Raw genomic sequence first — 15363 nt, 5'->3', positions numbered from 1 at the left:
GTATCTCAGACCTGGGTCTTATAGCAGAAGAAACATACTTAGTGGCAAACACTTGATGTCTGTATTGTTATTTATTGTATTTTGTTTGAATTGTTATTTATTTATTGATGTAAAGTATTGTTAGTGAAGAAGCTCTTTAAGAAAAGGAAGATGATCTTTTTCTTGGGTAAAGACACGATGAATAAATACAGTGCTAGAGCTTTTTAGTTTAACCATTTCTGATTACTTCTCACTTTTATTTTCATTAATCTATCTTGAGCTCATGAATGGTGTCTGTGGATTTGGTTAAGTATGAAGAATGAAAAAGAAAGACTGTAAAGCACAAGGCAGAATTTTTCAAATCATATGTATTTCATTGCTGTTGACAATGGGAACACACCAGGGCTGGAATATGCCTTTCCTTTTTTAATTATTTTCTGATACTATCTCAGATATTTTCTGAGATATTTTCACTCAGATAACTAGATTCTTTTTAATTTCCCAGAAATTTCTGAACATTAAATATTAGAAGAACTTTCAAAAATATATGAAAGAGGACCAAAGAGATAGTACGGTAAGTACAGTACTTGCCTTGCACAAGGCAACCTGGGTTCAATTCCTGGCATCTCATATGTTCCCTGAGCCCACCAGCAGTGATCCTCCAAACTCAGAGCCAGGAGTAAATCCTGAACACCACCGGGGATGAACAAAAATATATATAGATGCAAGGAAAGAGAAGAAGTGTTCCATGAATGTCTAGTTCATGTACCTTTGAATGATTCCAATTACCTTTTCATCCTTGAATTTATCTATCTATGCTAAAAAATTATGTTATTATAGGGGTTTTTGGAAACCCCTATAATAATATGCCACATATAATCACAATTACATAATTATACAATATAAAAACGATTACTTAAGTAACATAATGGTTAACCCTAGCAATTACCTATACATGTATGTGGGCAAAACCAGCAATTTCACTACAGAAGATGGGTCTGTTTAAATTGTTTTTATGATGAAATTGTGGAAGTTCCAAAACAAAACAGAACAACAATGCTTCAAACTAAAAAAGTTCTGATTGCTTGGCCTGTGTTTAAATGTTCCAGCATACTTTTTAGACTTGGCAGAGAATAATGCAAAGAAAATCAAAGATGACTGGTGGAACATAACTTGGGGTTGCTTTGTAAATAAATTAGTGATACTTTTCAGATTTGTTTTAAACTTCAAACAGGAGACAATCTGAGAGTCAAGTGGGAGAACTAGATATGTCTACAAGTGAAATCATGCTTGTCCTGACTATTATTGAGGTTCTGTTAGCCAAATAAGGTTCTCATGAATCCTGCATCTCAGACAAGGGAACAGGAAGAAGAGTAAAGCTAGACAGCCGCAGAAGCCCAAATAGCTGCCTCAGTCAGTACCCAAAGAGTAGGTCTTCCAACTAAATTTAAAGGTTGCTTTGCCTATGGTCACATGGATGGAACTTTAGGTAACTGTTCTAAATTAAATAAGACATAAAGTGAAAGATGGTTACCGGATGGTGCCCCTCACATGCCTGACATAAATAACCAAAGCAAACAAACTCTCCAAACACACAAAATAACCCTTAGATTCCATGGACAGCATGGTGGTTACCAGAGTGGGTAGGGAGGACAAGGATAGAGTGAATGGGTGAAGGGAAATGAAAATGATAGTGGGGTGTCACTGGAACTTTGGGTGAAGGATACTGTGGACATACTGAAGGGTAAATCTGTTATCCTGAAATTCCATAGTATTGGAAGCTAAGTAATTCAGTCTGATTAAAATATACATACATGCTATACATTGTGCTTTAAGTTCCAAAATTTTTTTGGTTAATGTAGTTGGATGAGGTGAAATTTGCTTTTGTTTGTTTCTTTTTGTTTGCTTGTTTGTTTGTTTTTGAGCCATGTCTGGTGGTGCTTGAGGGATATTCCTGACTCTGTGCTCAGGGATCAAAAACCTCTGAGATCTGATAGGTTTAATATGACCTCTGAAAGGTTTGATATGACCTCTGCTCATATCAAGAGATCAAACCCAGGCCTTCTGTATGCAAAGCCTACACACAGTCCTTGAGCTCTCCAGATCTAAGGTACAAAAAATTTTTGAGAGACTACTGTGTTTTGAGACACACACAAAGCTGTGCTTAGAGCTTATTTCTGGCTCTATGCTCAGGGATCACTCTTGGTAGGGTTTAGGGGACCATAGGAGGTGCTGAAGAGAATCCAATATGCAAGTTAAGTGCTTAAAAACATGTAGTTGACCCCATGACAGTATGCTTCAAGGGTGGAGAAATCCTGTATCTCTTAGGCCAAGGGAATTTTCTTTCTAATTTCCCCAATTACTGCACCCATGCAAAAACAAAACAAACAAACAAACAAAACCAAAAACTTGACACACCAGCATCCTTCTATTTTTTTAAATTTTGTTTTATTTTTTCTTTTCTTTCTTTTTTCTTTTAAATTTAAATTAATAGCTTCTACACAGGGACTCATCCCCACTTTTTATTTTTCAACAGAACCATAGAACATGAATCAGCTTGTTCTGCCTCATAAAATGGGGTGTGTGTGTGTGTGTGTGTGGAAGTATATGGTACCAGAGGCAAGCAGTCTCATGATCATTGAGTGGAAATAAATAATGATCAGCCCTGAATATCCAACCCAAAGTCAACAACAATAGAATCAATAGACTCAAACTACAACAAGCTATACACAAAAGGGACTTGTAATACTAGCATTCCAAGGGGCTAAGGATGGAGACATGAGAAGCATGCTGGGAACTGGAATGCAGGGAAGTCAATATTAGTGGTAGGAATTGTCCTAATTCACTGTCACTATGTACCTTAAATATAACTGTTAAAGACTTGTAATTCACTTTGGTCTCAATAAAAATTTTTTTTAAAAATCTGTGCTATCTCTTCATGTTAGGTAGATATTTTGTTAAACTTGTCAAGTTAGTGAAGAGTAAGTCAAATGATTTGATTGACTTGGTTTCCACTTAGCAAAGGAAAGTCATTTTGTAGGCAGAGGAAAAAGAGTCAGAGAGTAAAGGAATCATCTCTATGCAAAATATGCTCAGTGATGCTAATGACTGAGCATTCACAGTACAGTCTAGTGTAACATATCAGAGAAACAGTAAAAAAGATATATAAATTATGGCAGAAAATAAAATATTCATGTTAAGAAGTGTTTCATTCAGTGGAAAGATTTTTTCCAATATTTTTATGATTTTTTTAATAAATAGCCTTCTTGATATGGCATAAAAGTTTAATTCAACTTGTTGTTCTCTTTGCTCCTGAACTTGTTGAAGAGAGATACTGCTTGATCTGGTACTGTCAGGAGAGATCAACTCACAGCATCAAAGAAAATAAATGTACTTCTCTAAAAGAGACAGACTTTATTCCATGTTCTATGGATCTTTGTCCTCTGACATATTATAGCACTCTCCATTTCTCAGATTTGAAAAAAGGACAAAAATATTATTTATTTTAATAAGAATGTTTCTTTATAATAAAGTATGGAAAAATTCAGCAAAGCTAGGTTGGCTAGGAAACAGATAAATCTAATTAACTTCTGCTGAAGAACTTATAAAGTTGACATTCCCCCTAAAACAAGACTCTGAATTACTAAAATGACACAAATGCAAACATCCCATAGAATGAATCATCATCAGGAGTGTCAGCCCTTTACAGCTGTTTAGGTATGCTGTAATGAAATGACCCAAGAACAAGAAAAATACACATGTCAGTTCTGCAGTGTACACTAAATAATCGGAAGCAGGGCAACTGCCTCCTTCCAACACTTTTGTGCTCAAGTCAAGATTCCATCAAGAGGGCATGAAGGAGGCACTAGGGATCCATGGGTCTTTGGAAGGAAAGGAAAAAAATAAATAAAAAATAAAAGAATGAGGCTTGAAATCCTCCAAATATTAGCACAGGCATTTTATGTTTTTTTTTCCAGAAAGGAATAGAAAGTAAAGTCATTTTTGTCTTACCAATAAAGTCTCAGAGAATGCAAGCTCTAAAAACTGGGATTGGCTCTGAAACACTGTATGTCTGAAACCAAAATATGAAGAATTTTGTAATTCACAACGGTTTAAAAAAAGTCAAAAAATTAAAATTAAAATTAAAAAGGGCAAAAAATAACAGGAATCCAGTCTATAAAGATGAAGAAAATGCTGGAGACACAAGGATTTAAGGACTTTACAGCTCTCTTATTGGTATTTGAATATTGATTTCTGTATATTTAAAGAAAAGCAATGATCATTTCAGAGGAAATTGAAACTTTAGTGAAAGAGCTAATATTTAATTTGTTTCAGTGTCCTAAATCAAATAGCCTTCCAAGGTTTTGAATTACAAGGGCAACATTTTGGGGCAGGTTTGATTTGGCAAAAACAATGCTTAGTAATGATGATGGCAAGATTTAAGCTTAGCTGAAAAGCAAAATCTATGTGGAGAAGAAATGTCAAGAAAAATCAATGTAGAGTCACAAAATGCACATGACTTGTCTATTAGAGTGCTTATTCCTAGCTTTCAAAGATAACATTGGTTATCTAGTCTGATAGTTGAAAACCTGTTATAACAATTTTAACCTTACAAGTGGATGATCATATTTGAAGTGTTAGTGGCTCCAGAGAGCAGCCTTTCAGGTTCCTTCCGAGAGCCCCTGAGCCTGTGGGTGATTATATGGGGGAGTAAGCAGGAGATATGGACCTCCCAAGCTTCACGTCTAATCTAGGCTGATTTAATCGAAATCACAATGGATTATAAGCCTCTTACCTTGCCTGTAATGTATGTTGTCTTTGGTCCTAAGCTCAACATGGAATGGAATGAAGACTGAAAACAACTTGAGCTTTGATTGGGTGGTGATTTCTAGATAAACCAGAGAAACTTAGACACCATGAAGCTATGATCTCAGGGAGGAACAACAGTGAAATATAATTCGACAGAATCAAAGAAGAAAGAAAAAATTTTAGTTGAGGAGTCTCGCTTTCTGCGTTATGCTAAACGAAGTGTTCAGTTCTACATGACATTTACTTTTGTCAAGTTATTTATTTATTTATTTATTTTTTGTGGTTTTTGGGTCACACCTGGCAGTGCTCAGGGGTTACAACTCCTGGCTCCATGCTCAGAAATTGCTCCTGGCAGGCACAGGGGACCATATGGGACGCTGGGATTCGAACCGATGACCTCTTGCATGAAAGGCAAACGCTTTACCTCCATGCTATCTCTCCAGCCCCATTGTCAAGTTATTTTTATGATATTCTTTGAATAAGATTTTGAGCAATGTTTCTCAACCAGGGACCCCATTGCCTGGGAGGGGCCTCTAGTATATCAACTTCTACTTGAGTGGAAGAGGTAGTCATCTCAGGCCAGAGTTGTTGGCACCTCATTTCTATTATATACCACATACAATGGGGATCACAATCAGATATTAGGGGGCCAATGTGTAGGATGGGGCAGGGACACAGGAAGTAAACAAAGCCAGAAGAGGGTCCCATTCAAAAAAATATAGAGACACTTGTAAATTCAGAAGACTGAATTTACAAGATGTGGTCTGTAAATTTCACTGAGTTCTACTGTGTAATTTTAAAAGATTGAATTGTGACTCTGGGGAAGAAATGGATGGATTATGTGAAGTAAAAAAAACCTACAGAAGTTAAAGAAAGTTGCAAAATGATTTCTCTTATATTTAGAAAATAAATAACTAAAGCAAACAAAAAGTCAAAAAATAAACAAAAACTACCGAATTCAGTAAGAACCATCATGACTACTGGAAAGAAAAAGGGATGGTCAGGGGAAAAAGGGTAGAGGGCTACTTTTAGTGATGAAATGGGCTGGAATGTTGATGGTGGGCTGGAAAATCTAATACACATACCAAAGTCTAAACTACATCCCTGAAATTCTATATTGTAAAAATGGTAAATCAATAAAAAGGGTGAAAAGGAGAGACCATAACTTATAAAATAAATACATTATTTCTGGTCTCTCAATTATTTCCCATTAATATATATATATATTATATATATATATATATATATAAAATCTTTTGAGTTGGTTAATTTAAAATACTGTCAGCCGACACATGGAGGAGTATATTCTGCTCATATGGGTAATTCCGTGTCACTTCTAAAGAAAACGAGGAAAAGTAAGACAGCAATTTGAGAGGAAAAGATAAAGCGCAACTTAAAAAACAATGTGCAGGGAGATATGGGGTACATGCTGGGAACAGGGGTGGAGGAAGGACAGCACTGGTGGTGGGAACACCCCTCATTCATTGTCACTATGTACCATAAATGATGCAGTGAAAGATTTGTCATGCACTTTGGTCACAATAAAAATTAAAAAAAAAAACAATGATAGACTACTAAAAGCAGTCTTAGAAATAACTATTTTTTCTTTAACATAATTAAGAAAAATAAGAATGGCCAGGTGATAGCTGCCCCCCCTTTTTTGCTAAATAAAAATAATGCAAAAACATAGAAAGTTTACTAGGGTAGGAATTGATGTAGATGCAATGTCATTACTGATAGAATATTGCAAGTAAAAACAACTATGAGGTGCCATCTCACGCCACAGAGATTGGCACACATCGGGGTTGTGGAGAGAAAGGAACTCTTATTTACTGCTGGTGGGAATGCCATCTAGTCCAACCTTAGGGAAATCGATATGGAAATTCCTCCAAAACCTGGAAATTGAGCCCCCATATGATCCAGCTATACTACTCCTAGGGATATACCCTAGGAACACAAAAATACAATACAAAAATCTCTTTCTCACACCAATATTTATTGCAGCACTATTTACAATAGCCAGACTCTGGAAACAACCAAGATGCCCTTCAGCAGATGAATGGCTAAAGAAACTGTGGTACATATACACAATGGAATATTATGCAGCTGTCAGGAGATATGAAGTCATGAAATTTTCCTATACATGGATGTACATGGAATCTATTATGATAAGTGAAATAAGTTAGAGGGAGAGAGATAGACACAGAACAGTCTCATATATTGGTTTTAAGAAAAATAAAAGAAGCTTTTTCAAAAATTATCATAGATAAAAAGAGGAGGGCTGGAAGGTCCAGCTCATGACACGAAGAGAGAGAGTTCAGTTAGAGAAAAACTACACTGAGAACTATCATAACGATGTGAATGATAGAAGGAACTGGAAAGCCTGTCTAGAGTACAGGTGGGGGTGGGGTGGGGAGGAGGAAGATTTGGGACATTGGTGGTGGGAATGTTGCACTAGTGAAGGTGGGGTGTTCTTTTCATGATTGAAACACAACTACAATCATATTTGTAGTCAAGGTGTTTAAATAAAGATATTAATAAAAAGTGTTGTGGACTCTGTATTGAAATGAATTTTCACTATTCTCTCTCACCATATATTGTACTATTCTCTTGGCAGTGGGCAAAAGGAAAGAATCTTTAATAAAATTCTACATGCAGTGAGCTTGAAGGAGGTCTTATACATTCTCAGATTTTGTATGCAATTACACTTGTTGTCCAACAACAAGCTAAGGACAAACAGAAATCTCTTGATCGTCAACACAGGATGGGCATATTTTGACAATTTATGAACAGTAGAAACTTTTATGCATGCATTACCCAGTACCTTATATTTGTAGTAATCTTCAGAAATCTTGCTTATGATATGTGGTGTATTGAAAAAAATCAAGTGAAAATAAATGTAGTGGTTTCAGTGACAGTATCTTCTTCTCAAATTGTTTTGTCTTGATGGAGGAAATATCAGGAGAAACTGTTTGAGATCTAGACATTATTTTATCTATCACTCTGGCTAAATTTCTACTCATTTTATTTAATAATGTTATGCTAACAGCAGATGAAAATATTAGAAAATATGTCATAGAGCTAGTCTGGAAACATTAACTCATTAACAGGATTCATTCTATACTCTGAAGTGTTAAAGAATAACAGTTGCTCCCACCAAGAGCAAAAATGGTCTCCAGTCATGTGGATGTTTAAGAAATTTTACTTAGGAACTTTAAATAGTTTATTTGAAGGATCTGGGATGTGGCTCAAGTGGTGGAAGATATGCCTTAATTATGTGAGACCCAAGGTCAATCCCCAGCACCTCAAAGCTTTCAAAGCCCATCATGAGTAGCCCTGGTATACACCAGGCATTGTCAAGGTGCACCCTCTTAGTAAAGGCAGCCTAAGGTAAAAGTAAGTGGAGTGGGTAAGAGAATGAACGCATTAGGCATGCCACCATGAGTATGATTTGCAGAGCTGTTGCTTATATCAAGTTTGACAGCCTGGCCAAGAAATTTAGCTTTTCCCATTTCTCATGGCCTCTTCTATAAAAGGGATTTTAACTATCTCATAGAATGCAGTGAAGATTAAAGTGGTCATTATCTGTAAAGCACTTCCAAATACCTAAAACTATAAGATGTTATACAGGTACTTGCTACCATCAAACCACATATTTTTTAATCATACATTTTTTATTTTATCCTCAATAAGGGGTGGGCATCTAGTGATTAAAATAATAGTTTATATTACTTTTATAATCAGGTTAGTGTATAAAGTAATATCACTGTATTTGATGATGAAAGTAAGAAATAAAATTTTATATTTGAGTATAAAATGTTAATTACATGGTGTTCTTAATTCAAAATTAAATCAGCATTTCTGAAAGGAATGAAATGTAGAAACACTTTAAAACAAAAATTAAATCTATTATTATGAAAGTTTTGAAGACATATTACTTTTTAAAATTTTGCATATCAGTCACTATGTACTTATAGTAATTACCTAGAAAAATAAAATAGTAGAGGCAGAATATGTGAAAATTGAACAGTATTAATGGTTCTTTTTGACTATTTCTGTAATGTGAGTTACATACAGTTAAGTCGTGTATGATGTATATCTGTATGCAGATAAGTCTATACATATGTATTACCTAGTGTTTAAAATTTAAACTATAACAAAGGATTATTTGTATAAATAAAAGCTAATATGTAAAATTTATTGTGCATGGTTTTCTTCTAGGGATTAGAATCAAGATCCCTATTCTTGGTTGTGATAAAAAAACTTTTGAGCATGCCATGTGAGAAATAGATATGTTCTTTGGACCATTATTAAATTTAGGATGTGCATTGTATGCTTAAGATAGCCTCTGGTGTTTGAAAATTAAAAAAAAAAACAATTATCCTTTTGGTAAAGAAGCGAGACAGGATGCCAACAAATCCCTCCTGAGATGACCACCCTGTCTACTCAAGTAGAAGTTGTAACTACATATAAATCCTTCACCATCCTCTGGTCACTTGGTTTTCCTGCTTGCGTTTAGACTCTGCTTCTTGTTGCTTTTCCTATTTTCATCTTCAGGATTTTGGCTTCAGTAATGCAATCTCAGGGTCTGCTCTTTCAGTCCTGTTATTTTTTCCTCATAAAGCCATTACTCTCCTCCTCAGCCTGGTTGCTCTAGCTTCCCCAGCCATCTATCTTATCAGGGTTTTATGGTTCATCTCCATCTATGGTTTGTAATGTCATACTGCTTATCATGGCTGCAAAGTAATGGCTTGTCATTAGCCCTCCAGGGAACTTCTAAGTTCCCAAACATTTATTCAAGGTCACTCTACAGCCTTCTGTCTTCCTCTATGACCTGCTGCCCCAGCTACTGGGCCAGTCTTAGCTTGCATCCTGTTCATGATCTACCGCAATTCTTGTACACCTTAAGAAATCCTTTGCTTCCTAGGTAAGAGAATTATTCTGATATACTGAGTCACTTCTTGGGCAGCCTCCTCCTTGAAGAGTATTACTTACCATTTCAGGAAAAATTATCATCAGCACCACTGAGAAGAAAATAAATACACCATGCAATTCTAAGGTTCCCCTTGTGTACCATACCCATAACTATTTACAGCTCCTGTTCCAAATCTCCAGCGTCAAGCTCTAGGGACTACATTTCAAAACTTGTTAAACAGGGCCCACTACACACTTCATGTTTATTGATTATTGTTCTAGATCTATCTATATATCAGTTTATTCATTCCCATCTATCTACTTTGGTTCACAATTGGCTCACTTATGTTCATATCTTTTAAGCTTGTCTGACTTACACAGTCTAGTATCCTTTAAACCAAGGTCAAGTTCTCCCACCTTCAATGCCACCTAGTCTCAGTGGGCCCCACCTTAAGGTTCAGTCTCATTGATTCCCTTAAGCATTTTCTTTTTCTGTGACAGATTTTACTATTATTTCATTTATGATGCTTTAATAATTGAAGTTTCCGGGGGCTGGAGAGATAGCATGGAGGTAGGGCATTTGCCTTGCCTGCAGAAGGACTGTGGTTAGAATCCCAGCATCCCATATTGTCCCCCGATCCTGCCAGGAGCTATTTCTGAATGTAGAGTGAGGAGTAACCCCTCAGTGCTGCCAGGTGTGACCCCCCAAAAAATAATTGAAGTTTCCTTAGATAACATTTTTGTGTACAAATGATTTACTTAAGATCCAAAGAATCACAGTGGCTCTGCAAAGATCTGACTTTCTTAGCTCTGAAGCTGTAGTGTCTGAAACACTACTCTTCCTGGCAGGTTTCTTGAGTGTGGAATATGGCACTGATCTATGGCTTTGAGCTCAAGAAAAAAGGAGGCTATATCTGAGTCCTGAAAAAAAAAAAAGACTGAATTTTTTCGTATAAAGAAATAGGCCAATCCACCAAGAGCTAACCAGAGGAATCCCTCCCACTTGAGTGATGAGTCTTAAGAGTTTAGCTAGGAAATATCAACTTAGCACTAGTGTCATAGGGTATTAAAAATATTTTCTAAAAGTTAAAAGATCAGACCTTAAAGAAGTGAAAAATCACTTAGGGGCTATATGTGTATGTGGTGTGTATATACTTATGTGTAATATATTAATATATGCAATATAATATATAAACACCTGCATGTTTACATATATAATACATAGTATATTAATATATTTTCAAGTAAGTTTATATATATTATATATTAGTGCATAAACATACAATACATAATATATACATATATAGTATAGGTATATATACTATATATAGAACTTGCTATATAATTATTTTATATATATCTTGTATATTAAAATACCTTTTCCAGATATTAACCCCTTATCTGATGGGTATTGAGTGAATAGTTTCTCCCACTCAGTGGGTGGCTCTTGTATTCTGGGCACTATTTCCTTTGAGGTGCAGAAGCTTCTCAGCTTAATATAGTCCCATTTATTTATTTCTGCTTTCACTTGTTTGGAGAGTACCGTTTCCTCTTTAAAGATACCTTTAGTGTCAATGTCATGGAGTGTTAGACCTATATGTTGTTCTATATACTTTATGGTTTCAGGTCTGATACCTAGGTCTTTAATCCATTTGTATTTTACCTTTGTACATGATGCTAAGTGGAGGTCTAAAGTCGCTTTTTTACAAGTGGCTAGCCAGTTGTGCCAACAACACTTATTGAAGATGTCTTCCCTGTTTCATTTAGAATTTCTTGTACCTTTATCAAAAACTAGGTGACAGTATATCTGGGGAACATTGATTACTCAAGCCTGTTTCACTGATCTTTATTCCAATACCATGCTGTTTAATAACTATGGCTTTGTAATACAGTTTAAAGTTAGGGCAAGTAATACCTCCCATATTCCTTTTCCCAAGTATTGCTTTAGCTATTCGTGGTTGTTTATTGTTCCAAATGAATTTCAGAAATGTTTGATCCACTTCTTTAAAAAATGTTATGGGTATCTTTAGAGGGATCACATTAAATCTGTATATCGAAGTATATCCAAAATATAAAAGGCACTGACAGAACTTTACAAGAAAAAAAACATCTAACCCCATCAAAAAATGAGAAGAAATAAACAGACACTTTGACAAAAAAGAAATACAAATGCCTAAAAGGCACATGAAAAAAATGCTCCACATCACTAATCATCAGGGAGATGCAAATCAAAACAACTATGAGGTACCATCTTCACGCCATAGAGATTGGCACACATCACAAAGAAGGAAAACAAGCAGTGCTGGTGGGGATGTGGAGAGAAAGGAACTCTTATTCACTGTTGGTGGGAATGTAGTCTGGTCCAACCTTTGTGGAAAGTGATATGAAGATTTCTCCAAAAGCTGGAAGTTGAGCTCCCATATGATCCAGCTATACCACTCCTAGGGATATATCCTAGGAACACAAAATACAATACAAAAATCCCTTTCTCACACCTATATTCATAGCAGCATTATTTACAATAGCCAGACTCTGGAAACAGCCTAGATGCCCCTTAATAGATGAATGGTTAAAGAAACTATGGTACATATACACAATGGAATATTATGCAGCCATCAGAAGAGATGAAGTCATGAAATTTTCCTATACATGGATGTATATGGAATCTATTATGCTGAGAGAAATAAGTCAGAGGGAGAGAGATAAAAACAGAATGGTCTTCCTCATCTATGGGTTTTGAGAAAAATGAAAAATATTTGTGTAATGATTCTCAGGGACAAAATAGAGGAGGGCTGGAGGATCCAGCTCCCGACATGAAGCTCATCACAGGGATCGCTTAGTGCAGTCACAGAAATAATTACACTGAGAACTATCATAACAAAATGTGACTGAATGAGGGAAGTAGAAAGCCTGTCTAGAGTACAGGCCGATGTGGGGTGGGGAGGAAGGACACTTGGGATATTGGTCATGGGAATGTTGCACAGGTGAAGGATTATATATATTTATATATATATATATATATTAAAAATCAAAAAAATAAAAGAAAAGATAATTCTTTCCACAGGCTGTGTTCTTTACACTGACTATATAGAAAGAGGAGGTACAGTACATGCACCTCATATACACCTCAACACAGGCCCTTTGTCTGGTCTGTATTATGAATTGGGGGACAAAAGTACCTTTTTTCTATGCTTGATTTTTTCTTTATGAAAATTAACACCTTTAATATATGTTTTCTAGGGGGTACTTACTGGTATCTAGAAACTAAAGGTTGGTTATCTGCAACAGTGCATTTATTATGGAACTTACGAAACCATTTCCAGAATTTATTCATATCTTAAAGTGATCCTATGAGAGCCTTCTTGAAGAACAAACTTTGGGAGCCTTTCTTCCTATCCCTAAGAACTGTATCACTCTGTTTATGCAATGCTTACCTTCCATTGACTGTTTCAAAGGTACATGCAGGGCACTCAGTATACAAGTAGAGCTCTTCTGTCCTGTTTGACATCTCACTTCCCTCTTATGTTACAGAGGACACTTGTTTCAAGAGGCAGCTGCCCATCAAGATCTCTCTTCCCTCCACCCATCTTGTGTGCACAGAGGTTACTCCTGGCTCTGCACTCAGAAATCATTCCTGGCAGGTTCAGGATATCATATGGAATGCCTGGGGTTGAACCCAGGTCAACTGCATGCAAGACAACACTCTGCTCACTATGCTATTGCTCCAGTCCCACATCAAGGTCTTTCTCTGACCTCTAGAAACATCATTTGGCATGATTTCCTATTGGCATGATGTGCTGAGTGGATTTGTGTGAATAACCTGCATCTGCCTTAACCTAACAAGTGCAGACAAGGTAACTGGAGTATGTGAAGGACCATTTGCAGTCACTATGCTGGAGCTATTTGAATTGCATTGCTATTGTGAACTTCATAGCAGTGACTATCTGAAATCATCTCCACCCACTCTCACTTCTAAAATTGTTCCCCTTCTTTTCAGTTTGTCCTTGTTTGGCTTTCTGAGCATATACCCCTGTCCTTGGCCCAGTGGACCCACCTCAATGACTTAGTTCTCCAGCCAAAACCTTGTCTCCTCCTTCCAGGCTAAAATCCAAAGCTCAAATTCTTGCAGTAAGTGGGAAACTTAAGCTGCCTGTTGCTCATGAAGAAACAGCAAGACTAGACCTGTCCAGAGTCCAGGTGAACTTTAAGCAAAAAGGGAAAAGTGAAATTTGAGCTCTCACACCTCTTTTTAAAAATATGCATGAGAAGACATTCCTGCCCTAAAATACCAAGTGTATGTGAGGAAAATGGATCATTAGGGAAATTTGAGAGGCATGAGAAAGCACTTACAAGGCCCCTCTGACCCCTGCCTTTCTAGTCTCCCTCAGACCCCAGGAAATGGTGTGATTCCGCCCATTGTCACTTATCACTGGTGACCAGGGTAGGGGAGCATAGCTAATGCAGGTCCTCTGGGCCTTTGATTTCCTCCCTCTTCCTTTTACTAGAGCTGTGGCATGGTCAAGTCTGTGTCTTATTTCCCAGCTCACTCCCTGTTGAGTGCTCGCTAAGTGAGATGGAAATCTGATCAGCTAGCGTTGAAGACCACCGTGGAAGAATAAGAAGCATCACAGAAGATTCCTAAACAGGCAGAGCTGCCTGACTCTAAAAGGAAAAGATTAAAAAAAAAAAGTCTCTTCAGAAAAAAATGTATCATAGCATGTTGAGCCTGATGTCCATGGTGCCATCTAGCCTTTAGACATCCTGGGGCATCCCCAATCATATGCTTATGAACAGAAGTTTCCTTTTCTTTCTTCCAAATTATGATTACATTCATTCTTTGAATATGACTCATATGGGTGGAAGGGAAGTAAAATTGTTTTTTTATATAAATTGAAAGGGGAATGGGAGTTGGCCAATCAGTAAAATGATAGGATATCAATTATATGGAGGTGTATGGAAGCCAATCATATGGAGGTGAATGGAAGCCAAAAATTTAGTAGAGAACACAAAGAATTGTATTCATATACCAAACTATAATATTCTATACTTGAGACCAATTAGGTACATAATCCAATGTTACTGCAACAGAAAATTTGAGAATAAGAGGAAGAAAATGTGAACTGATTGAGACCCTTAGGGAAGTGACTTTCTACAATATATCATTGGCTCCCATGTTGGATGTTAGGTTCCCATGTTGGATGTAAGTTTGAATATTAGAATGTAAGTTTAGAATTTACTGTTCCTGTTTCGCTTCTGTAACCTTGCTTTGTTTCAGGCTTAAGGTACAGAGGACAGGAAAAAGGCCCAGAAAGACAACCAGTTCCAGGAACTTCAAGGTCATGTACCAGGACAATTGGATAAACTAAGGAATCTAACTCCATCTAGGGACCTGCATGTACCCAAATGGAATCCGGGTAATAAATCTTATTCAACTGCACCAGAAGGTTTCTGGGTGTCCAAGTCCTGCCTCCATTACTCCAGTCAACCAGTTTAAACCTGGTTGATGCAATATGTACTAAGAACCTATAGTTTACCCCTAGCTTGACGCCCAAGCAACCTTATAAAAGGGCTTGCAAATTCCTTTGAAATCACTACCTTCAAGTGGTGCATCCCCAACATGCTGGAATAAACTCTCTTGATTTTGCATTATTTCTGTCTTTC

General features: G+C 36.6%; 1 non-coding gene across 1 annotated transcript; it reads left to right on the top strand.

The window, feature by feature from the left end:
- Positions 1-12751: 12751 nt before the first annotated feature.
- Positions 12752-12877, top strand: LOC126005257 (small nucleolar RNA SNORA51). Its single transcript, XR_007494421.1, has one exon. It is a non-coding gene; the product is annotated as a small nucleolar RNA SNORA51 (small nucleolar RNA).
- The last annotated feature ends 2486 nt before the right edge of the window (positions 12878-15363 follow it).

The sequence above is a fragment of the Suncus etruscus genome, chromosome 3 (genome assembly GCF_024139225.1).
Source record: "Suncus etruscus isolate mSunEtr1 chromosome 3, mSunEtr1.pri.cur, whole genome shotgun sequence".
Lineage (NCBI taxonomy): Eukaryota > Metazoa > Chordata > Mammalia > Eulipotyphla > Soricidae > Suncus > Suncus etruscus.
Note: the sequence above shows the minus strand (reverse complement) of the source record. Positions and strands in the feature narration are given on the sequence as shown.